This window comes from Pinus tabuliformis, chromosome 8 (assembly GCF_031772625.1).
Source record: "Pinus tabuliformis cultivar Carrire ecotype Pingquan chromosome 8, CPIR1, whole genome shotgun sequence".
In the NCBI taxonomy this organism is placed as follows: Eukaryota; Viridiplantae; Streptophyta; class Pinopsida; order Pinales; family Pinaceae; genus Pinus; species Pinus tabuliformis.
In genome coordinates this window covers 765,755,136-765,781,218 of record NC_142294.1, presented here as the reverse complement: position 1 = coordinate 765,781,218, position 26,083 = coordinate 765,755,136, and positions in this window count along the sequence as shown.

Genomic DNA, 26,083 nt, shown 5'->3' with positions numbered 1-26,083 from the left:
TTTTCCTTCTGAAACCATGATATTCTTCTTGATTATTATTCATTATTGGTTGTTGTACACCCTCCTTTATCAGCTTGTATTGTTCCTTCTTGATAGGAAATTTGAGCACATCAATGTAGTTTCCTTACTTTGCTTCATGTCCTGTCATCACAGAGATTGAACCTTTATCCAGGTTATTTCTTTTATATCTTAGCCCTGACATGTCATTAAATGGTTTTTTGGTTGCTGATTATTTCATCCTATATTCTGGTACTATTTTCAATTTTTGATGGATATCCTTCTCTCATAGTTCCTTCCTCAAGGAGGCTACATCAACTTCTAGATTCCTTATTATTATGTCCTCTTTTAGTTGTCTCTTGAGTGTTTCTTTAATCATTTTGGATTCTTCTAATTGTACTTTTAAATTTATGGTAGTCTCCTTGACCTCTTTAGAGTTATTGCTGGGACATTGTAAACAATATTTAGTATCTTTATCTCTTCCTTGAGTATGATATTTTTCTTCTTTGTTATTCTAAGATCACTTAAGGCACTAATCAATTTTTCCTGAAGAACCACTTCTCCTTCTTCTTCTTCATGATTCCCTTCAATTTTTTTGGGAGTTTCATTCTAAGAATGTAATGCCATGTAGAGCAATATATCGAAATCATGGTCACTATAATAATATTCATCATATGAGTTATTATCTTCTCTTAAATAGAGACTTTTATTCTTGAAGAATTTTCCCTTGTTCTTTCCTTTGTTACTTTTCCAATATTTCTTCTTTCTTATAACTTTCTTCTTCATAACTATATGAGCCCTTTGAAAAAGGACATTTATAATCATAATGACCACTTATACCACATTCAAAGAACTTTAAAGGAATATTACCTTTATATTTGCAAGTTCCTCTTTTCAAGTTTCTCATAAAGTTGGTTGTTTCATCATCTGAATCATCACTAAAGTTAAAGCTTTTATTTTCACTTTTTCTTTTCTTCCTTGTCTTCTTGGATACCTTGAAATTTGGTTCCATTTTGGATGGATTTTCCTTTATTTCCCACATTTGATATGCCGTAAGAATTCCATGGAGCTCATCCATACTCAACATAGCTAGATCTTGTCTTTCTTCTAAAGTTGAGATTGTAGAATCAAATTTCATTGGGAGAGGTCTTAGTATCTTTTTAATAATGATTATATATGTGATCTTCTCTCCTAATCCTCTCATAGTATTCAAGATCTCATCAACCTATAGAAAGTAAGTTGTAATGTCTTCACCTTCCTTCATCTTTAGGTGTTCAAACTATCCTTTATAATTTTGAAGCTTGGCCTCTTTGAACTTTTAATCTCTTTCACACACATTCTTTAGCTTATCCAAAATTTCATTTTTTGATTCACAATGCATGACCTTGACAAATTATGATATTTTCTATCCTCCTAGAATGAAATACATAGCTTTTGAATTACTTTTATAGAGTCTATTTCCAACCAAATTTGTTGGAGTATATGCTAGTACCTTATATCAATTTAGAATAGCTATCCAAACATCAAATCCTTGTGCTTGTAAGACAATCTCATCCTTATGCTCCAAAAGGTGTAATTTTGTCCATCAAATATTGGAAGACCATGTTTGGTGTATTCTGCTTGCCTGTCCATGAGTCTCACTGAGATCTACCTTGCATTGGTAAAACTATTTTTGAAGGAACCTACTATAATGTCAATTGTTGGAATATTCTGAGAGGGGGGATGAACCAATATTGACAATTTTTAAATTCAAAAACTTGTAAATGCATCCATATGTATAAAGAAAACAACATAAATAAATAGAACACAATTTTTTTTATGTGAAAACCACATAATGTTTTTCTTAATATTTATAAAGAATACATTCAAATTTATCAACACTAACTGAAAGGAATCACCAACTCCATAGTTTATCAACACCAACTAAAAGGAAGCAACAACTTCCTAGTTTATCAACACCAAATAAAAGGAAAATCAAACTCCCTGGTTAAAAAAACCAAAGCTTGTACAAGAGTCATGTTGGGTGTGGAATCCCCCAAGGCAGGTTTTGGGGCTTAAAGCCCATGCTTTGACCAAGACTATTGTAAAAGACTCTGCGAATTGTGGGCGCAGAGCGCGAAGTCATAATAGAGTCACAGAGTTGTCCACCCTTGTTTTTGTAATGTAATGTCGGCTTGAAAGATCCACCCATGGTCTGCGGACCATGGGATTGTATAAATAGAGAGAGGCTCTAAGTGTAGAAAAAAGAAATGAATCAGATCAATAGAATAGAAGTATGATGAGTCTAAGGGATTGAGTCGAAGGGAAAAGTGTTTCTTTGGGTTGTAGAGTAGGAGAAGGCTCTGCAGCTGTGTGCGCAGAGGCCTAGTAGTCCGCAGCTGAGTGCGTGGACCCCTGCAGCTGAGTGCACAGGGCAGGTCGAGTCTGTAACCATGGGAAGAATTAATAAAGAGAAGTTTTACCATATTTTGTGTATCTTTTCCTATTTTATTTATTATTGGGTATAATTTGCAAATGTAATATTTATTTTTTGTGCGAACTTATATGAATGTGTTGTATAAATAAATATAACATAAGGCCTCCCTTTATTCGAAGATAATTAATTGGTAACAATGTAGAGCACTGCTCTAGTAGCGCGAGAGCCCCACAGTCCTTGGTTAGGGCTGCACAAAGGCGAATACATTAGGGTGTGAAGGACAGGGAAGTGCATGAAGTGCCCTATGTGCAAGGACTCACAGTTGGATCGAATCAACCCCTCAGAAATCTCAAGGGTGTGGAAACCTGGTTCCAACACCCCCCCATACTACTTCAGTGAGAAATCAGTCCGCGCTCTGCAAACTGTTGCCGAAAGGGTCAGTAGTACAGGGATTTGTTTGGCTAATTAAGTCTGAACCTGGGTCAAGACCCAACAAACCAACAAATGGTTTCGTTGCCTGGACCGGGATCTACATAGAGATGTTTGATGTTGTATCACTGGAATCCAACAAAGAAAGGAATTGAAGATTGGTTGGATATAAAGATTCATGATTTTGCGGTGCAGGAGAATAGGAATCTGTGACTATCAAAAGAAGAGTGGTTAGATTGCTACCTGTACACAGAGATCCACAAACTTTTCTTCACATCTTTCCCTACTGAGCTGTACAAGTGGATCATGAAGCTAGCAGATAGCCAAGGAAGGTGCAAGCTCGACAGACCTATTGTGTGGACTCTAGAATTGGTGCGCAAATTGGAAGTGTCGGAGGATAAGATCGCGCACACTTTCGATCACTGGCTCGATCGAATTATAGGAGTATTCATCACTGAGTTCACGATAGATAATTCGGTCAGCTACAGCAAAGCAAAGCAACGCTTCCTCAAAGGACTGCGAGGTAAGTATTTTAAGTCTTTGAACACTTGGATTAAATGCTACTGTGTGAAAAGTGGGTTATGTGAATAAATTGATGTTTGGGGCTATGTGAGGTGGCAGAATCTACATAAACAAAGGTAATACAAAACTATAAACTAGCCCCTTGATTTAACCTCCGCGAGGGGATGGGGAAGAGATCGTGAAGGTCTCGCCAAGAAGTGCGATCAATTTGATAAGGAAAAGGATCCCGCACATACCACCCCCACCCACGCCACCGCTAGTTTCACCATCTTCACCCCCATCTTCGCCCATACCACCTCCGCCACTATCGCTAGTCAATATGGCAAGCGCGATAAAGTTTTGAGTGTTCAAAGGAGTAGGAAATGAAGATCTGGACTAGTTTTGGTTCGTGATAAGGGCTGTATGGGAAGCACAGGGAGTCGTGGATGACAATATAAAGAAGGAAATGTTGGTAAGTTCTCTGCTGGATCATGTGCTAACCTGGTACATTAAGCATTCTAATGACAGTCTGAATGCAGGGATCACAGACATCCCAACTGCGCTGAACGGGGAATTTAGCAGGCTGAAGTCAAAGGCGCAGTCGATCATTGGGTTCAAGGAGATCACAATGCTACCAGGCAAGGCCCCTTGGGAGTTGGATTAGAGGCTGAAGTGCACAATTCGCAAAGCTAACATGATGTTGACGGATGGACAACAACGTGAATGGTTTGTAGCATCATTAACGCTGCACCTAAGGAACGCGCTATCACAACAGTGGCTAACAAATTAGGCTGAGGCCTTGGAGATCATGATGAGACTGCACGAGACCCTGATATAGGATCCCAACCTAGGAGTTCTATAAATTCATGCGCAGTTGAAGAACTTGTGCCTTGAGATGCAAAGTCTAAAACAAGACAAGATAGCTCGCCTAGAGGTGCATGACGAAGTATGGTGTGTTAAATGTAAGGGTCAAGGTCATGACAAGGACCACAATCTAGTGTTCGCAAATTACCTTGTGGGTGGAGGACCAATGCCATTAAGATTGAAGGCACAGGCAAGATCGAGCGCAACACCTACATTGTGGTGCGTGATTTGTCAAATAGGAGGGAAGCATGCTATGGATAATTGCCATTTGTTATGGAAGTACATGCAGAATTCGCAACAGTTGTTCTATAATTTCCGTAGGTCAGTGGGACATGATGAGCACACCTGCAGAAGCTATGAACTGATGATGGAAAGGAATCTCACCTACAGAGTTCAAGCCAAAATTCAGCCCCTTAACCAAAATGCAGGGATGGCGTGAACCAGATTTCAGGGGCATGAACGAGGCCGAGGTGGAAGAGGACCTGAAAGAGGTCACAGACAACTAATATGTTACAATTGCAGAGGACCAGGACATTATGCCCGTGATTGTATGAATCCGACGCGTCCATCATTCCTGTATTATACATTGTTTGATAATGAGATGGAGGATTGTCCTACACTGATAGGAAGGCTGCACGACAAGGGAGCACTCCAACCTCCCTCAACTCAGAACCTACAAATGATGAGGTCTAAGCTGTGCGAGGAAGAACCTAATGTAAATATTGTGCTCTGACGTGGAATTATGATCGGGGATGACAAAGGCAGGCAACCTAAAGAGAGTACTTGGGTTCACAAGGCTTCGATGAAAGAATTAGAGTTTGATTTGGAGCGCACTAAGGAAACCTTTATGGAAGCCAGGGAGAGCTTCGCTGATGCCTCCACTTTAGGAAGCAAGGACAGACTAGAGCTGGAAATGGATCCATCAATGCTCACAACATTCCTGGAAATGGGCATGAAGCTATTTCACGACATCAAGGCTATAAAGGGGTTGCAGGAAATCATAAATAGATGCGCTGGGACCGCACTAGGAGAACTGCGCATAGTCCGAAAGATGATGGATCCATTGACGAGGATGGGAAGAGAGATGATATTGACTGATCAAATTGGGTAATATGAGATGGACCAAGTGATTCTGGACCTAGGATTGCACGTGAACGTTATGCCGAAACAGACATGGGAGTGCATGGGAAGGCCTACGCTGCAATGGTCTCCTATCCAACTATGAATGGAGAATCAGCAAAAGATCCTACCTATGGGAATATTGCAGGGAATCATAGTGGATATCGAAGGAGAAAGCGCGCTAGTAGATTTCGAAGTGATAGAGATCGTTGATGACAACAATCCCTACCCTACGCTATTAGGGATGGATTGGGCCACTGACATGAATGGGGTGATAAATCTAAAGAAGCTCAAGATGATTTTTGAGAAAAAGTCTCTACACATAGTTGTACCTTTGGACCCTACAAAAGGATCGTGCTACACAGAGCCAATGTGTGACTATGAAAGTGACGATAACTTGGACTGCATCTACAGGATAACCATGCAAGAGCAAGACTAGGTAAATCCAACCATGGATGGATGAATCTCATGGGAGCACGAAAGCTCCTGCACATCAGATTCAGACAAGGAGATAGAATGATGGCAGAACCGGTTACACAAGGTAACCACGCTGAATTGTAACATGATGATGAGATTGCTACGTTGCGTATCAATGGAAGTAAGGGATCTGCCTACATATGATGGGTTAAGCGAGTTAGATGACTTCCTAAGAAAACTTGAAAGGGAGGTTTTGGAACAACAATGTGTCGAAGCTTTGAAATGGGTACTGCGCGCTATGCCCGCGAGGTGGTGGGGTACACACCAAGGAAGCTTTGAGGACTATCGTGAATGCAGGAGGATGATGCGCATATAGTTTGGGAAGCCTCAGATGTGATTAATAGACAATATTTCCAGATGAAACGGTCTGCGTGCTCACCTGTCTAGATGGATACCGGCATATGGTACGAAACTTGCGCGGATGCACACAACCTTCACATTAGGAGACACAATTAGTAAGCAGGTGCAGGCAAGGTAATGGCACGAACGACCCCTCCGATTGGAACCACAGAGTATGGAAAGACCAAGTGCGTAGAAGGTTATCCATGCAGAAGCCTTTAACGAAGTATGTGAAGCGCTAAACAAAGTACACAAGGTGCAGTGGAATGATTGGGACCTACGCATACCAATGGTTCTATGGGCTTATAGGACCACGTGCAAGAAACTGATGGCACAGGTGCCTTCAAGGCTGGAGTATGGAGTGAACACTATAATCCCCATAAAGTATCAAATTCCTAGTCTACGCATAGCAGCATCGGTTGATACGATGGTTCATGGGACCTTGGAATAGGGAGTCGCATAGCAGAATGAAGTAGAACACATGAGGCCTGATGAAGATATCTGATAGGGTGACCTTAGGCTCCGAGAACTTATGAACAAAAGGGTGTGATTAAGTGAGAAAAGTGCTCTGGTAGAAGCAGAAGTCAAGAATCTTGAGGACGGGATCAAGGAGGATTTTCTCGATAAAGAACCCAGGGTGATAAAACAAGGTGCGCATGATCACATCGACGAATTTGGGGACTATCACCAAGAATTGATCATCCTGATGCCTTGGATTGGACCACATATTACTAAATGGATCAACCATGGTGGTGCACTGTAGATAATAAAGTGCGTGACGCAACCAGTAATAAGAAAAGGTGGGTATTTTCTACGAAAAGTGATGGATGATCAAATCAAACCCTATACAAGTGGCGCAGCCACCTGAATAGCCGTGGGAAGTATAGTATTAGCGCTCTAGGTAGTTGAAAGGAGGTGCGGGACTATAAACTACTCTGCCCTAGAGCTACGTGATATTGGAGCTGCGCACAGAAGCAAAGTGTCACAAGTTCCGTGACCCCACAAAGGGGGCTGCGTTGTCATACAGGCTGGCTAGAAAGTGACTGCTGGAGTCACTATTCACGATGTGATGCTCTACTTGAGACCAAATGGAGCAGGCAATAGGCATTTAAGACACGCTTTATGGGTGATATTTGGGAAAATCTGCCACCAAGGGAGCATTAATGAACCGGATTCAGGGGGAGTGGTCAAATTCAAATTCAAAAGGCACTATAAATTACGGAGGGCTGCCCAAAAAACAACACTTGGTCATTTGCGAATTGAGTTGTTGTATGCCCCGCGTATTCTGAGCCGAGATCTATTTTCCTTGTGCTGAGAGTTAATTGAGCCCCTGATTACGCGATTGAAATATTTCTAGACCAGCAAGATGGCAGTGTCACAAGAAGTTAGGGAAGTTTCAGAGATGACCGCTAGCCGAGATTGTGGTGGAAATCCCTAAATCACCACGCACACCGAGACCGAAGAAAGACAAACAACCAATTATTCCAGTGCATGTGGACCCACGAAATCCACTGCGCACTAGGTTAACGATGGAAGAGAAAGGGAAAGCAGTTAATTTGGAAACCGATGAGGAGGAGGAAGACCTAGAGGACCTTATAATTAAAGAAGATGAAGACAAAGGCATGGAGGAAGAAAAAGAGCCTGTGCACCCTCCAAAAAAGCTACCTACATATATCCCCCCGCGGAAGGGGAAGTCAAAAGTGACCAAGGATCTCTACAAGAGTAGAGCTCTCTCCAGACTCTGCTCCTCCTAGACGACATCATCTTTGAGGGCATGCACCTAGGGCGGGTGCCAAGCTTGAAATTTGAAGATTGGGATCTCGCTGACCACGAGAAGTTCCCTCATATAGATACTGCGCAGCTTATGAAGCCCAAGTAGAACACTACGGTGGGGGTTATCAAATTAGATCTAAGAAAGTGGTTATGCAAAGTGGAAAAGAAAGGGTTATTAAACCTGCTCTGGGTGCCACATTTCATCATCAGGTAGCTTCTCTACTTGGTGCATGGTGGGTTTTTGTGATTGGAGGAGCCCATCCCCATCGCGGACCACTTAATCCACTACATTACTTAGCTCCCATGCAAAAGGGAGGACCCCGCAGACATCTCGGAGGGGAAGAGCAGTGACTTGGCCATTGTGGAGGCCATGAAGAAGAAGTACAAGTTGGAGAAGAAGAAAAGGGGCTACACCATATCCAACATCAACAACCAAGTAGTTAAAGTGGCAACCCAAATACTGGTGAGTAAAGTTATGCGCAAGTGCCCTGCGGATGAGGTACTTGCACCGGTGGTGGCACTTGCCAAGCAGTGTGCAGAGGGGGTCCAATTTAACTAGTCTGAGTTCCTATGCAAGGAGTTCCTGGAAAATTATCGCGAGGCTCAGGAACAAGGCAAAATGGTCCACTATGCATGGCTTCTCCTGTCCAGATTGCTTGTGGTAGGGGAATCGTTTGAGGATAGTTAGTTCCCCATAATTGATAGGGATCTTCTAGAGGCAACAAAGTACACTTTGCTGTGGGCCACAAAAGACGTGAACCAAATCCATGACAACAAAATATTTTGGGTGTTCATGGAAATGAACATCATAATGGGGATTAATCACAAGGCGCGGTTATCACCCATTGTCTACAATAGCCTACAAAGCTTTGTATAATTTAAAGCGGTCCTCCACAGCATATATATTAGAGCGTGCAAGGACCCGACCAAGAAATGGAGCGATCTACCCTTCATGGCCACATATGATGTAATTTTTGATGTACTGGAGACATGGCTGCCAGAGTGGCGTGACATCGCGCATTAGAAAAATCTGTGGCATAGAAGAAGAAAGAGGAGGCGAAGCTGCACATGACATAGTTGGTAGAAATGAGAGGACAAGAAGCAGTGACAACAAAAGCGTAGGAGGCGCAGTACACTGCGCAGACAATAGCAAAACAAGAAAAGGGCGCAGCAGTAGCAGCAGCACAAGAGGCAGCTGAGAAGGTGTGCGAGGGCCAGAGTCACCTTCGCATGGGCAGGAAAAAGAAATGGAAGTAGAGGAAGAGGAGGGTGACATGGACCCACAAACAACGTCTACACTATTGAAGCGCCAATGCCCGAGCAAGCGGATGGGGCCGTGCAAGAAGATGAAAGCATCCAAGCTATCAATTGACCCAATCACCCTTATCGAGGGTGATCTACACGACATCGGTGAGACAGTGTGCGATGTGACCACCGAGGCCCTCCAAACTTTCGCTGAGGAGAATAAAATTGTGTTGTGGGCCCTCAGAGCACAACTAAAGGAGTTGTAGGTGTGAACTCCTCAAGTTGGTACCCTTTCGACCAGCCTCGTAATAAGGACAACTGCAACATAGTAGATGCTGCATGCTCGGACAACAAATACAATAGTGCTACTGGAAGGGGCACCAGTGACAACAAATGAGGCTGATAGGCCTACGATTAGCACGCTGAAAGGTATTGGGATCAACATGGTTGCACTTGCTCGAGAAACGTTATATGCCCTACAGGATGGGATTACTACAGAACTGTGAGCTAGGGAGAGTCGCGCACTACAAGTACTGAGCGAGCAAAAGATAAACATGGAGCAATTGAGCTTGCAGCATGATAAAGTGGTGTCGCAGAATAGGAAGATGGTACAGGTACTGGAAGAAGTTTGTCAGATGGTCCCTGAGCTGGCCATCCCAGCAGAGGCACACATCCATAGACTAGCATCAGGGGTGCACGAGGCATGAGAAGAAATGACTAAGGTTCAGCTGGAGTTGAACCTTTAGATAACAGAGCTACAGTTGAAGGCATAGTTGTCCACCCCTCCGGAAGTAAGAGAATAACATGCCAGCCCTATTACATCAGGGCTGGAAGAGATCGGCAGTGCAGTAAGGGACTGCACAAGAATGTTGGAGGATTCATTTGAGGTCCTCATGAATCTGTAGGAGGAACCTAACATCCAGTGCTTAGAGACAGAGGTGCGTAAACTCCAGCAGCAGTATGAGCAGCAGTATTACAATGTCAAAGGGACCGCGTAGATGGTGGCCCTCACTCATAGGCTCGTGCGAATACAACAGGAAAAAGCACTAAAAGATAAAGTGGACATCGAACGACACCGAGAAGTAGTTCTGAAGGCACACGTTTAGCATTATATTGAAGAGGCCTTCACCATTACCGCAACCATTGAAGGCAAGTCCACACAAATTCAGCAGACACAAGAACGGATGCAAGGAAGCAGTTATGATACCGCGATCTCGGAATAGCAGGTACAGGAGAATCAGCAGGCAGCCGCTCAGTGCATTGCCGACCTTGCAGCAGTTCGAACAGAGTTGGAGGGACTCCGCGCAAAGATCTCTGCACCAATAAAGTGACTCGAGGGTGAGTCACGATGTTTGTGTTGGGGGCCTATTGGGTGTGGAATCCCCCCAAGGTAGGTTTTGGGGCTTAAAGCCCAATTTTTGACCAAGACTATTGTAAAAGACTCCACGAATTGTGGGCACGGAGCACGAAGTCATAATAGAGTCATAGGGTTGTCCACCCTTGTTTTTGTAATGTAATGTCGGCTTGAAAGATCCACCCATGATCCGCAGACCATGGGATTATATAACTAGAGCGAGGCTCTAAGTGTAGAAAAAGGAAATGAATCAGATCAGTAGAATAGAAGTATGATGAGTCTAAGGGATTGAGTCAAAGGGAAAATTGTGTCTTTGGGTCGTAGAGTAGGAGAAGGCTCTGCAGCTGTGTGCACAGAGGCCTAGTAGTCTGCAGCTGAGTGCCCGGACCCTGCAATAGAGTGCGCAGGGTAGGTCAAGTCTGTAACCGTGGGAAGGATTAATAAAGAGAAGTTTTACCATGTTTCTATGTATATTTTCCTTTTTTTATGTATTATTGGGTATAATTTGCAAGTGTATTATTTATTTTCTATGCGAACTTATATGAATGTGCTGTATAAATAAATATAACATAAGCCCTCCCTTTACGCAAAGATAATTAAATGGTAATAGTGCAAAGCGCTGCTCTAGCAACATGAGAGCCCCACAGTCCTTGGTTAGGGCTGCATGAAGGTGAATACATCAAGGTGCGAAGGACAGGGAAGTGCGCGAAGTTCCCTACTCATAGGGACTCACATTTTGACTGAATCAACTGCTAAAACATCTCAAGGGTGTAGAAACCTGGTTCCAACACCCCCCATACTACTTCGGGTGAGACCTCAGTCTGTGCTCAGCGTCTGTTGCCGAAAGGGCCAGTAGTACAGGGATTTGTTTGGCTAATTAACTCTGAACCTAGGTCAGGCCACAACAAGCCAACAAGTCAATATTAATCAAAGAAATGCTACCCTTCTAGCAGATACTCCTTTTTCATTTACGTAAGCACTCGATTTCCTAAAGATGACCTTCTTAGCAATAGAACTCTCATCAACAAATGATCCTTGAACTCGACATCCTTATTAGTGTAACTTGACCTCTACAACTCTCATAGAGTTCAGCCTCCTAAACATAGGATGATGTTAGATATTCGTAACAAACCTGAAACATTCCTTCAAATACACCAAAATTGATCCCTCAAAATAGGCTTGATTTCAAACTTCCTTGTAGCAAAAATTTGGTCTTGAAATTTAGCCTCAAGGGATAAGTTACTGCTCTCAAGACAATTCTAAATTTGGCCTTCCACATGAGAATTCGACTATGTACATAGATTTGAAATTTGACCTTAAAATGGGAGGAAATTAAGTCCTCAAGAACAGGTTTGGAATCAACCTTCCAACCAGGTCTAGAAAACTTCAAAAAGTGTGTTGAAAAACGTTACAAAATAAGCCAAAAACCTTTCAAAAATATGTCAAAAATCCTTCCCAAAAAATATCTTCAAATTAGCTCCTCTTCACTTCTAGTTCTTGACGTATGAAGCTTAAAAGTAATTCTTTTATTTGCTTGTTTGAATAGATCCAAACTTGCTTGAGAAAATGACTTGAAATTCTCCTTCGCATGCCTATTTATTGTACATTTGAGATCTAAACTAGGGCGAATTTTCCACTAGATGGATTGGCTTGTGCAACTGGTGGAATGTATAGTGAATATTCAAAAAATAATTTCTCCTCAACTGTGAGGAGTTATAGGGAGTTTCATATATCATTGGAAAAATATCGGAATAATATTTCCAAACATATATGTTATGCTTCCTTTTATCTAGGTAGTGGAGTAAAAATTCATTCAAATATGGGGTATCCAAATGGGGCATCAAAAATCCAAAAATAATATTTCAAAATATGTTATTTGAATACGTAACTTCCTCTTTCATTTGGATTACCTATAACATCAATGATGACTTATTTCAATAGATGAAAAGCCTTAGACTTATGATATGATGGTTCCCATTGATGCTCCTCACTATTGGTAGGGAATTTAGATCCATGGTTGATACCCAAAAGTTGATATTCTCCAGCACTCACTAGAGTGAGGTAACCTAGTTGCCATTATTTCTAGGTAAACCTCCCTATAGGTGACAATTTTGGGAATCAATTTCAGAAGGAGCATATTCTTACAATTCAATTGGATTTGATCACCTATTGATTCCAAAGATAACTATCTCTACCATACCTTCCACTCAACCTTATTAGGCATGATTACCTAACATCTAAATTATTTGGAAGGCCACTTTTAAAATTATTCCAAGGCTTGTTTTTAGAACAAGGATTGCTTATATTATTTTAATCTAATGATTCAACCACTTAGCAAGACCTATGCATGTAGTGACTATTTTGTGTGTTTTATTTGTTTACTTAACCCATTACCTTATCCCTTTAGCCTCATGCTAGACTCTGCATCATAGTGTGATATTTCTCTTAACACCATAGCTCATCATAGGAGAATGTCACAATGATTAATATGTTTGCACCTTTATTTTCTTATTGGATTAGCTATCTCACATGCTCAATGTGTTAGGGTCCAACTCCCTAACCCACCTTTAGGTTCTATATCTTTAGGGTCATCTACTTCTTCCTTTTCTATATCCACCTCACCTCCACCTCATAACCCAATGGTGGGAGTTAATCTCAATCTAAATGATGGCCCCAATGTGGGTTCCAATGGTGGCGGTAATTCCAACCCTGATGGTATCCCATATATGGGTGCCAACCTTGGAACCAACAAAAGAACAATTATCTATTCCTACCATTCATGGCTAGTTTGAACCTATTAGATTTAAACCAACTCATTAACCATCCCCTCCAACTTGACTCGAATTTCCCACTTATTCCAACCAAACTTCCCTTAAACATACCCAAATTTTAGGGTAACTCTAGGGAGTATCTTTCAAACCATGTCCATTCCTTCAATTTTTGGTATTGTTCAAAGTCCATTATGGAATTTCAGTCATCCTTCAACTATTCTAGTGAACTCCTACAAGTATTACTACATGATGGTAGTTCGATCAGCCTTGAGGTTCCCAAATAATATTTGTATCCATCACAAATGTTTCATTACCCTATTCTAGTTACCAATATGCCATGATATCAAAATTTAAATTTTGACGAGTCATCACCAGAGCACTACTACTCACATAACTAATCGCATTCAAGTGTAGCAGAGATGATGACATAACCTAAGTTCCTAGACATTAACAAGTTATTTTTCATGGATTTATTTCTCAAATATCTCCTTCCTCCCACAAAAAAAAAAACAAATTATTTTTACCACAACCCCTATTTCTCTACACCAATAGAACTTAGTGCTCACAATTTTTGTTAATGAATCTACAACATTCTTCAAAGTGTCCACCTTTTCCAACAACACCTTCTTGTCCTCAATCACATCCCTCACAAAGTGACATTGAACATCAATACACTTTGTCTTCAAATGATAAATTGGGTTCTTTGCAATGAAGGTTTCACTTTGACTATCATAATCTATCCTTACAACTTGTTATACTAACACTATATTTGCAACCATACTAATTCCTTGCTTGCATGAGTGAAATCCATGTATTAATCTTTTCCAATTGAGTGTTCCATTGTAGATTTTATTTTTCTCATCCAACTATTGCTCCTCCAATTAGTTTAAACAAAAACCCACTTGTATATCCTTTGTGATGCATATCTCCAGCCCCATTTGCCTCAACAAAGCCATGTATGTCCAACACTCTATCCAATGTTATTCTTCTATGGTAGCACAATCCATAGCCAATAGTGCCATCCAAATACATGGACACCCTCTTTATCAGTGTTCAATTATCCTTTCGTGGTTTTGACATACGCCTACTCAATACTCCCATTACATTGTTAGAAACCAGGACAATACTGAGAGGGGGGGTGAACTAGTATTGTAGGAATTTAAAACTTGCTTTCACTTGTACAAGGATACTAGGAAACCTTGAAATAATTCAACAATTAATTCATCTGATAATGACAAGACATAGAACAGAGGAAAACACAAATTCTTCAAACTTTTCTTCAATCCATTCACAAGGCAAGCTACTACTTTTTGTTACAATTTTTTCTAGCTACAACTAGCAAAAAATTACTACTCCCTGATTTATCATCTACAACTAAAAGGATCTACAACACCTAACTTTATTAGCTACCACTGAAAGGAGCTTCAAGCCATAATTATTTACCAACAACTACCGGAAGGAACTACAATCCCTAATCTGCAAGTTAAAACTTGCGTGACCTCAATGATTCATATTTCAAACAATTTTCATACTTGAATCATGAAGGCCAAAGCATTACAAAATCAATTAATTTTTTTCACTTAAAAGAATTACCACAAGAACCTTTAGCAATTTCTAATTACTATTAAATCCACCATCCACATCAACAACATCATTCCAACCCATCTCACATACCACAAAATACCCCAAATCTTTCTCAATAGATTTTACTTATAAAAAAATTTGACTGATAATGTAGGCATCTTTTCTTTTTAGTTAAATTGCACTTTAATCCTTGCATGCATATGTTATTTCTTCCTTTTTCTAGCTTCTGTCAATTCATCTGAATGTGCTCTGCAAGTCTTCAGTCACTGATATGTTGTTTCTCTAAGTTTAACTATCCATTTTTTCTATTTTAGAACTTTACAGTGTTTAGCTAGACTTTATCTACAATTCCAAATTTGGTTTAGTATTAAATTTGGCATAACTACCAAATATTCTATAAAAACTATCTATGCCTCTTGTTGGGAATGGGTCCATGGGATTAATTTTGGGGTTAAAAACCCAAGTTTTGGGGCAGAAGGCCCGAATTTTATATAAAGAAATGAAAGTCTCTGCATTTTGTGGTCGCGGAGAGCAAAGATATCAAGATTCAAAAATGGTTTCTGCCCTTACTCTAGATAGGTTGTGTCAGCTTGATGAGATCCGCCCTTGGTGCGTGGACCATGGGATTGTATAAGAGGGAGGTCTTAGAGGAAGGGAATCAGTTTAGTTAAGTTGAGTCATTGATGAGTCTGTAAAGGAGCTAAGAGTGAGAGTCTTAGCGTAGGAAGAAGGTTCTGCACCTGAGTGCGTAGAGGCCTAGGTTAGAACTCTGTAGCTGAGTGCGTGGACCCCTACAGCTGTGTGCACAGGGTAGTCAAAGTCTGTGCTGAACATCTGGATCATCAATAAAGAAGAGTATTCTGAAATTGCTGTGTATTTTACTTCTGTCAATTGCATGTGATTATGCTATGTTAAGCATTGGGTTTATGTTTTATTGCTAAATTGATGCGTGAATCTATATGTTTAACTCTGTTATATGAATGCAAGTAGAGATATATGTTTACGCAAAGATAATCTAAATTTCATGATAGAATTGGTGAACACTTAAGATAATTTGAAGAACTATACAGAAAAGTAGTTACAAAGGCGCGTAAGTGTCGAGATCGCTTGTTAGGGTTACACGAAGGACGATCGCATACCTTCACAGAGGTTCTGAAAGACTAATAGAGAAGTACATTGATAAGCCCTAAAGGCTTATCAATCTGCACGAAGGCAGGGTTAAGGTATAAAACCGACATCACAACCATCTCAGGGTGCAGAAACTTGGTTCCTGCATCCCCCCATATTGCTTCGGGTGAGACTTCAATTCGCGCTCCATGGATTGATGCCAAAAGGGCTAGTAGTGTAGGGATTTTCTTGGCTGACTAACATTGAACCTGGGTCAGGGCCCATCAAGCCAACAAATGGTTCTGTTGTTGGGACCAGGATCTTCATAACGAGATGTGTGATGTCGCATCATTGGAATCCAACTAAGAAGGAGATTAAAGACTGGCTAGATAGAAAGGTCCATGAATTCGCGGCGCAAGAAAACAAGAATCTGCGATTGACAAAGGAACAATGGTTGGATAGATATTTGTACATAGAAATTCACGAAATCTTCTTCTGTTCTTTCTCAGTTGAATTATACGAGTGGATCGCGAAGTTGGCAGACGACCAGGGAAGGTGGAGGCTTGATGGTCCGATTGTCTGGACCCTGGAGTTAGTGAGGAAATTGGAAGCCTCTGAAGATAAGATTGCACACGTTGTCAATCATTGGCTTGACTGTATCATAGGAGGTTTTTTGAGAGAGTTCACGGTCGATACTTCGATCATTTACAATGAAGCAGAGCACTGCTTCTTCAAGGGGCCACAAGGTAAGTACTTGAAATCATTAAATACTTGGATTAAGATGCTCTTGTGTGAAAAGTGGGTCATGCAATTACCTTGATGTTTGGATCTATGCAAAGTGGAAGGTCTTTTAGGGACGGGGGAAGAAAAGGTCTTGAATATAGCCCGCTGATTGAGCCTCCTTTGAGTGACGATGAAGGAGCAGTGCAGGCTTCTCCGCTTAATGCTATTCAGTTGATAAGAAAAGGGTTCCCACGAATACCTACACCACCTCCATCCTCATCCCATCCATCCTCACTACCTCCATCCTCACCTCCACCACTTACCCCATTGCGCACACCGCCGCCACCTCCACCACTATTCAACATGGTGAACTCCATAAAGCTACCTGTGTTCAAGGGCATAGGAAATGAAGACCTGGACCAGTTTTGGTTCATTGTGAAGGCTATATGGGAAGATCATGGCATCATGGATGATCAAATCAAGAAAGCAACATTGGTTAGTGCTTTGCAGGATTGCACACTAATGTGGTACATTAAGTATAGTACTGATAACCGATGTCCGTGTTGGAAGATATCCAGACCGTGCTCAATAGGGAATTTAGCAGACCTAAGTCTCAAGCACAATCCTTTATGGGATTCAAGGAGATCATGATGAAGCCTGGGGAGACACCGGGTGATTTGGATCAAATATTGAAGTGTACGATCCATGAAGCCAACATGAACCTGACTGATGGGCAGCACCAGGAATGGTTTGTGGCCTCACTCCTACCTTACCTAAGGGTTGCACTATCACCACAGAATATTGGGACCTAGGCGGAAGCTTTGGAAATCGCGATGAGACTGCACGAGACACCAATGCAAGATGCTAATATGGGGGTTCAGCAGATTCATGTGCAGCTGCAGAACCTTTGCCTTGAAATGCTAAGCCTGAAGAAAGACATAGTAGCTCGGCTAGAGGCGCGTGAAGAAGTCTAGTGCCTGAAATGCAAAGGTCAGGGGCATGACAAGGATCACTATCCAGTCTTTGTGAATTATGTTGCAGTAGGGGACCAATGCCTTTAAGATCGAAGGCTACAACAGGGCCAAGTATAGGACCCGCGCTATGGTGTGCTACATGCCAGCTAGCTGGGAAACATGTGACTGACAATTGCCATTTGCTGCAGAAATTCTTATAGACACCACAACAACTCTTCTACAATTTTTGTCAATTAGTAGGTCATGATGAGCACAATTTTCATAGTTATGAATTAATGATGGATAGAACACCTGTATATAGGGTGCAGGCAGAAACGTAGCCTCCGAACCAAGGCGTTGGGGGAGTGCAAGGTGAGTATCAGGGGCACGGCTGAGGCAGAGGTGGAGGAGGGCCTGGTAGAGGCCGAGGGCAGCTTATTTGTTATAATTGTGGAGGACCAAGACACTACGCGAGAGACTACCCAAACCCGATGCGACTATCATGCCGCTATTGTACTCAGTTTGACCATGTGACTGAGGATTTCCCTTTATTGTTGGCTAAGATTTGCGAAAAGGGGGCGCAACCTCCGTAGTTGACTTAGAACCTATAGATGATGAGGGATAAGCCTTGTGAAAAAGACCCTAAGGTAAATATTATGCTACGGAGTGGAACGAAAACTAGTGAGGATAAGGGGAAGCAACCTACAGAGGGTGAGTGGGTCCATAAAGCACTGGAAAAGGAGACCGGGTTTGATCTGGAACACACAAAAGAAACATTTATGGAAGCAAAGAAATGTTTCGCTAAGGCCTCTACCTCAGGAAGTCATGAGAAACCGGTTGAAGAAATGGACCCATCCATGATTACCACGTTCTTGGAGACCTGCATGAAACTACTTCATGATAGTAAGGCTGTGAAGGGACTGTAGGAACTGATCAATCATTGTGCTAGCAAGGACAACGCTACTGGCGAACCACGCGTAGTCAGAAATCTTGGTAAGAATAAGGCAAGGACTGGACATGAGGTGAGACTCACCACACAGATAGGGGAATACAAAATGGACCAAGTTATCTTGGATCTGGGGTCCGACGTGAATGTTTTGCCGAAACAAACATGGGAAAGAATGGGGAGACATGCGCTCTAGTGGTCTTTGATCCAGTTAAGGATGGCAAATCAACAGAAAATCATCCCAATGGGGACGCTGCAGGGGGTAACAGTTGACATCGAAGGCGCAAGCGCACTGGCAGATTTTGAAGTAATAAAGATTGTGGATGATAGCAATCCCTACCCTGCACTCCTTGGGATCGATTGGGCTACTGACATGAATGGGATAATCCACCCGAAGAAGTGAAAGATGATATTTGAAAATAAATCACTTCATGTAGTGGTGCCACTATATCCTACAGAAGGACCATGCTATATAGAATTGGTCCGCGATTATGAAAATGATGACGATTTGGACCAGATTTACAAGATAACGGTACGAGACCAGGATTGGGTGAATCCAATAACGGACAGACGTATTGCATGGGACCGTGAGAGCTCCTGCACATCAGATTCAGAAAAAGAACTAGAGCACTGCCAAAACCAGCTTAAAGTATCTACATTGCTCTGTAATATGATGACCAAGTCGTTGAACTATGTATCATCAGAGGTAAGAAATCTACCTCACTATGACGAGTTAACTGACGTTGATCTCTTTTTGGATGAATTCAAAAGGGAAGTTCTCGAGAAGAATCACTTTTAAGCATTAGATTGGGTGCTACGCAATACACCTACAAGATGGTGGGGTACACACAAGGATAGTTTTGAGGATTGGAGCAAATATAGAAGGATGATGAGGATACGCTTTGGCCACCTAAAGGTATGACTTACAGAAAAGTATGACGAGAGGAATGATCTGTGAAATCATTTGGCCAAATGGACTAACGCATATGGAGCGAAGCCTCAGTCGGAGTGGGTCCATCTATTTTTTCATACCTTGGATGTTATACCAATGAATTGGTACTTGGAGACAAAACTCCATCATGGCACTGAAAAATGGGATGTTTTATGCCAAGAATTTCTGATGACGATCAGTTTTGAGGATGGATTTGAATCCATCGATGAAGCGTTGTAGGATGTTAAGATAGCCATCTTTAGGATACCACAAGATCCTCTAGACCTGATTCAACCTACTTGGACTACCTAGCTAAGCCATGTGCTGGAGTGTTACAATGTAACAATGGAAGAAGACGAAGACCTGAGAAATATTAATATCCTGGAGACTGAAGGTCACCGCAGAGTTGAAGGACCACAACTAGAGAACCCAAACATAACTAAGCCTCTCAAGACCAGGCAATTGAACGTTGGCAGGAAGGCAGAGTCGAAGTTTGTAAATATTGGGGACTATTGGGATGACGTGATAGTAGATAAGGTCACCGAATTTCTCCATGAATATCAGGACTTGTTCCCCACGAAGTTTTCTGATCTGAAAGGGATAATAGGAGTCCTGGGTTTTGTGAAGATCACCCTAAAACTAGACGTGAAACCTGTGAAACAAAGACCTTACCACCTCAATCCGAAGTATAAGGAAAGGGTCCGCGTTGAGTTAGATAAGATGCTAGTGGCAGGTATTATTGATCCAGTGGAAGAATCTGATTGAGTAAGCCCTATAGTGGTTCAGGAAAAGAGGCAAAAGGAAGAAATAAGGATATGCATAGACCTCAGGAAGTTGAATGATGCCTGCATGCATGATCCCTTCCCAACCCCATTCACCGATGAGGTCTTGGATAATGTTTGCGCCCAAGAAGCATATTTGTTTACTGATGGGTTCTTTTGGTACCATCAAAGCAAGATCACGCCAGAGGATAGCAGTAAGTCGACCTTCACAACTGAATGGGGATGCTTCCAGTATATGGTGATGCCTTTTGGGTTGAAGAACGTGCTGACGATATTTTCGCGCGTAGTCATTGCAACGTTCAAGGATTTTATTCATAAATTTCTGGAAGTATACTTTGGTGATTGGACAATATTCGAACTGGTGAAGTGCCATGTGGAAAGTATGTGCTTGATGCTAGATACATGCTGGAGATACCAAATCGTGCTCAATCTGAAGAAATGTTTGTTTTTCATTGATCCAGGTGGATATTGGTGGCCACCTGCCAAGTCCACCTGGACCCCCACCATTGTCTTTCTCAGCATTTTCAGTTTCCTTAATTGTAGCACAGTTTACTATTTTTAGCAGTTTTTCGGGTCCTGAACTTCTGGAGCCGTTTTGAGGCCCTAAACGACGTTTTTTTGGGAATCTGGGGCAACATGGGTCCATGGACCGATGTTGCCTCCCAAAGTGGTAGTACTCGGATAGATCTTTCTAACGAGCTATTGTACGCGTCAAACGGAGATCATATGCCAAAGTTACGACCCCGGGAAGTTGATGTACCAATTTACCCCCAAACGGGGCCCACAGTTTGGCGTTTCATCTCCTAGGGTTAGGTTTTGAAATGTTAAGGGTTTTCCATTGTTTCTCAACAATAAATAGGCCTTCGAGCCTCATTGTAACACAGTTCAGAGGCATGTAGCCATCACATCTCTTCTCAGAGATAAGCTACCATCGCCCTAGCTGGTTTATTTCCATTTCTGGTTGTAAGCATATTTCAGTATTTTCCATTAATGAAATGAAGTATTATTTCCGCTGCATCTTTGTCTCTATGGTTATCTCTGTAATTTGTTGCGTTCCTGTTTAAATCTGGATCAGTGGTATCAGAGCGGTCTGCTTTTTCTCTGTTTTTCTTTGCATGTCCCCAACAAGGTCGGGATATAAGGAGTTAGGGCTTGAACTGGTTGAACCTTTGCAAGACCAGCCTCGCAAATCCCGACGGCCTCTCATGGCGGACGAGAAGAAAGACGAGGGGGCAGGAGATCCCATCAAAATCTTGCTCGAAGAAGCCCTCGAGCGACAACGGAACGCGATGATGGACAGCTTTGCCCAGATCCTTCAGCGACTACCCAGAAGCAACGCATCGGCTTCCAGCAGCTACTCTGGAAACGCCACACCCTTTAAGGTACAAGTTAATTTTGAAATCCCCATATTCGAGGGTCAGATAGACGCAGATGCCGTAGATAAATGGTTAAATCTGCTAGAGGGTTATTTTTCTGTTCATGAATTTTCGAGTCGGGAAAAGATTGTTTTTGCTCTTCTCAAAGCAGCCCCCCACGTCAAGGACTGGTGGGAAACCTACTGCGAGCAGAAGGATGAAAGTACTGGCTCACTATTTTCAGCCGCACCCACCTGGGATTCGTTCCGGGATGCCATCAAGGAGCAGTACTACCCTGTCGGAAGCTATGAGGATGAATACATAAAGTGGACCACGCTGCGGCAGGGAAGGGACCAAGACGTGCCGGAGTTCACCAATCTTTTCCATACCCTTCGCACAAAGTTGGGTATCAAGGATTCGGAGCAACATTTGATACTCAAATACCATGGCTGCCTGCACAAGTACATCCAGGAAGAAATACAATTCCTAAACATCCCCTCGCTCGGCGCAGCATACCGATATGCCGTCAAGGTCGAGCAGAAGTTTAAACAAAAGAAGCGAGACTTTGGATCTGCGAATCCAAAGCAGGGGAAAGGTGCCCCTAAACCACAGAACAAAGGACAAAGCCAAGGCGGGACAGCCCAAGACAACCAGCCGAAGCTGCAAGCAAAGAACAGCGCCGCGAAGCCAAGAAAGGACACTGGAAAATGGTGCGAGTTCCATAAGAGCTCCACTCACAACACAAGTGAGTGTCGGGCCAAGCAGTCACTGGTGGCTGAGCTAAAGGTTTCAGAATCAGATGCATGTTCCGACTCTGAGTCAGAACCCGATAAGGGGTATGAAAAAGGGAAGCAGATCATTGATGCGGATCCTAGCGCCACTGTTGCTACCGCAAAGATCCAGAAAAATGAACCCGAAGATCCAGAGGAGGAGGAGCGTCTCTTCCACTCCTAGATGTGGGTAAAGGGGTCCCCGATTCAGTTCATTGTTGATAGCGGGAGTCAAAAGAACCTCATTTTGACAGAGGTCGTGAAGCGGTTGGGCTTACCGACCACAGCACATCCACAACCATACACCATTGGGTGGCTTCACCAAGGACGAGATCTTCGCGTGAGCCAGCAGTGTCGCCTTCCATACAACATCAAGCCCTTCACGGATGAGGTATTGTGTGACATTGCTCCCCTTGAAGTTTGTGATGTATTACTAGGACAACCATACTTGTGGAAGCGACATGCTGTGTATGAATCAAGGCCTCGTGCTGTTATTATTACATTGGGAAATAAGTTGTTCAGGATACCAGAGGTAGCACCACCTGCCGCCATCTCTTTGATTACTGCAAAACAATGCAGTAAGATCATTTCCAAAACCAGGAAATTTGTTTTCTTGATGATACGCCCTCAAGGAAAGAAGAAGACAGTGGCCGCGGCCTCCAAACGGGGTCCCTCTGCACGACAACTACAGATGGACAAGGTTGTGGAGGAGTACGAGGACATCTTCACCTCCCCGGCAGGGGTTCCTCTGCACTGTCAAGTCAAGCACTCCATCGATCTGACCCCAGGTGCGCCGCTACCCAATGGACCAATTTATCGGCGCTCCGTTCTAGAACAATGAAATCAAGAGGCAGATTCAGGAGCTCCTGCAGAAAGGTCACATCCGTCCGAGTTCATCGCCCTGTGGGAGCCCGATCGTGTTGGTACAGAAGAAGGATGGGACGTGGAGACTCTGTATTGACTATCGGGCGCTGAACAAGATCACTGTCCGTAATAGGTACCCGATCCCGCGGATTGATGACCTCCTAGACCAACTAAAGGGGGTGAAATATTTCAGCAAGATCGATCTGAAGTCAGGATATCACCAGGTACCAATCGAACCCTCCGATGTGTGGAAGACTGCCTTCAAATCCAAGGAGGGCCTCTTCGAATGGTTGGTCATGCCTTTCGGATTGACGAATGCTCCTGCAACCTTTATGAGGCTAATGGATGACATCTTGCGGCCATTCACCAACTCCTTTGTAGTAGTATACTTGGATGACATTCTGATCTTCAGCCAGAGTTGGGAAGAGCACCTCCACCACATCCGACAGGTTCTCCAAACACTGCGGCAACACAAGCTATGTGCCAATTTGGAGAAATGCACTTTTGGCATGACCCAGGTTCAGTATCTGGGATACATCATTGATGAACAGGGGGTGCATGTCGATCCAGCCAAGATCCAAGTCATTCGGGATTGGCCCTCTCCAACCACTCTAACAGAGCTCCGCAGCTTTCTAGGTCTTGCCAACTTCTACCGCAGGTTTGTGTTGGGGTTTTCTCATATTTCTTGGCCCTTGAGTCAAGTCACCAAGGGCGGGGCGAAAGCAAAATTCTTTTGGTCTGAATCTCAACAGAAGGCATTCAGGGAGTTGAAGGATCGCCTCTGCACGGCACCAGTGCTCGCGTTACCAGATTTACAACAACCATTTGAGGTCGAGACAGATGCCTCTGACTATGCTATTGGGGCAGTCCTTACTCAACATGGACATCCAGTGGCATATCACAGTGAAACACTTTCAGACACAGTCCGGAAGTACCCCACTTATGATAAAGAGATGTATTCCATTGTACAGGCCTGCCGACAATGGAAGCATTACATTTTGGGGAAGGAAACGGTCATCCACACAGACCACCGACCTCTGCAGTTCATACAGACCCAAGGGAAATTGCAGAATGATCGCCATCAGAAGTGGTCTACATACCTGCAACAGTTTCACTTGAATATCAAGTATAAAAAGGGCAGCACCAATAATGTTGCAGATTGCCTCAGTCGGCCACCGATCATGGCGCTAACCACCGTGCTCAACTCTTGTGGGCACGAGACTTCTGATTGGCCACTTCTCTACAAAAGCGACCCAAAATTCGGCCACACATACCAGACACTCTTGGAGGGTCGGCATGTTGCAGATTTTCACCTCCAGGATGCCCTATTATGCCACCTCGGTCACCTTTGTGTTCCTTCAAGCGAGCGTGCCAAGATGATTTGGGAAGCACACTACAGTCGGGCTGCTGGGCATTTTGGGGTCGAGAAAACAGTGGCAGTACTGCAAAATTATTTCTATTGGCCGAATCTTCGACAGGATGTTGGGAAGTACATCCGATCATGTACTGCCTGTGCCATTGCCAAACCAACCATTAAGAAGCACGGCCTCTATACCCCGTTGCCTACCCCTAGTCGACCTTGGGAATCCATCTCCATGGATTACATGTCAGGCCTTCCTTCCACTAAGCATGGAAATGACTGTGTTTTTGTGGTCGTCGACAGGTTCTCGAAGATGGCCATTATGATGGCCTGCAAGAAGAATATCACAGCAGAAGCCACTGCTAAACTCTTCTTTGAACGAGTGTGGGTGCACTTTGGGATCCCACAGTCTATCATCTCAGATCGGGACAGTCGGTTTCTCAGCACATTTTGGTCCAGTCTCTGGTCAATGCTGGACACCAAACTCACGAAGTCCACAGCCTTCCATCCTCAAACTGATGGCCAGACAGAGGTTGTCAACAGGATGATTGTGCACATTCTGTGCATGTATAACTCAAAGCATCCACGCACATGGGACGAGAGCCTCCCCTATGTTCAGCACAGCTACAACCGAGCTCTTCACAGCTCCACTGGCCATAGCCCTTTTCAGGTGGGTTTGGGATTCCAGCCACTATGCCCCATTGATGTGGCCATGCCCTTGCAGCTACTCACATGAATTCAGCTCATGTCCAGTCCGAAACAGATAAGGCCACCAGCTTCATTGAGCGCATCCAACATATTCGCCAGCAGGTCCATGACATTCTTGAGAAATCAAATGCCAAGTACAAGCAGCGACATGATCAACACCGGGTGCCACACAAGTTTCAGGTGGGCAACAAAGTCTGGTTGCATTTGCAAAAGGAACGCCTTACTGGAGCCTATCGGAAATTGAGACCACTCCGATATGGTCCTTACACCATTACTAAGGCTATGGGAGACAATGCATTTGAGCTCAGCATTCCCCCATTCCTTGGCCTGCACCCAGTGTTCAATGTGGACCGCCTTCGGCCATACTTTCCACCATTGCTAGACACATCCGACATTGTAGAACAGCTCAAACCCACAGAATTAAATCCAGATTGCATGGAACAAGCTGCAACTGATCGGATCATGGACACACAGATCAAGAACACTCGCCAACAGAATATCCAACTGTATCGAGTTGTCAAAGAAGGCCAACTCCTTCAGCAGGGCAAGTGGCTCACCAGGGAACAAGTTCAGCAGAAGTTTCCTCATCTCATGGAGGAGCTCAACGCAATGGGGACCATTGCTTCCTAAGGGGGGAGGAATGATCCAGGTGGATATTGGTGGCCACCTGCCAAGTCCACCTGGACCCCCACCATTGTCTTTCTCAGCATTTTCA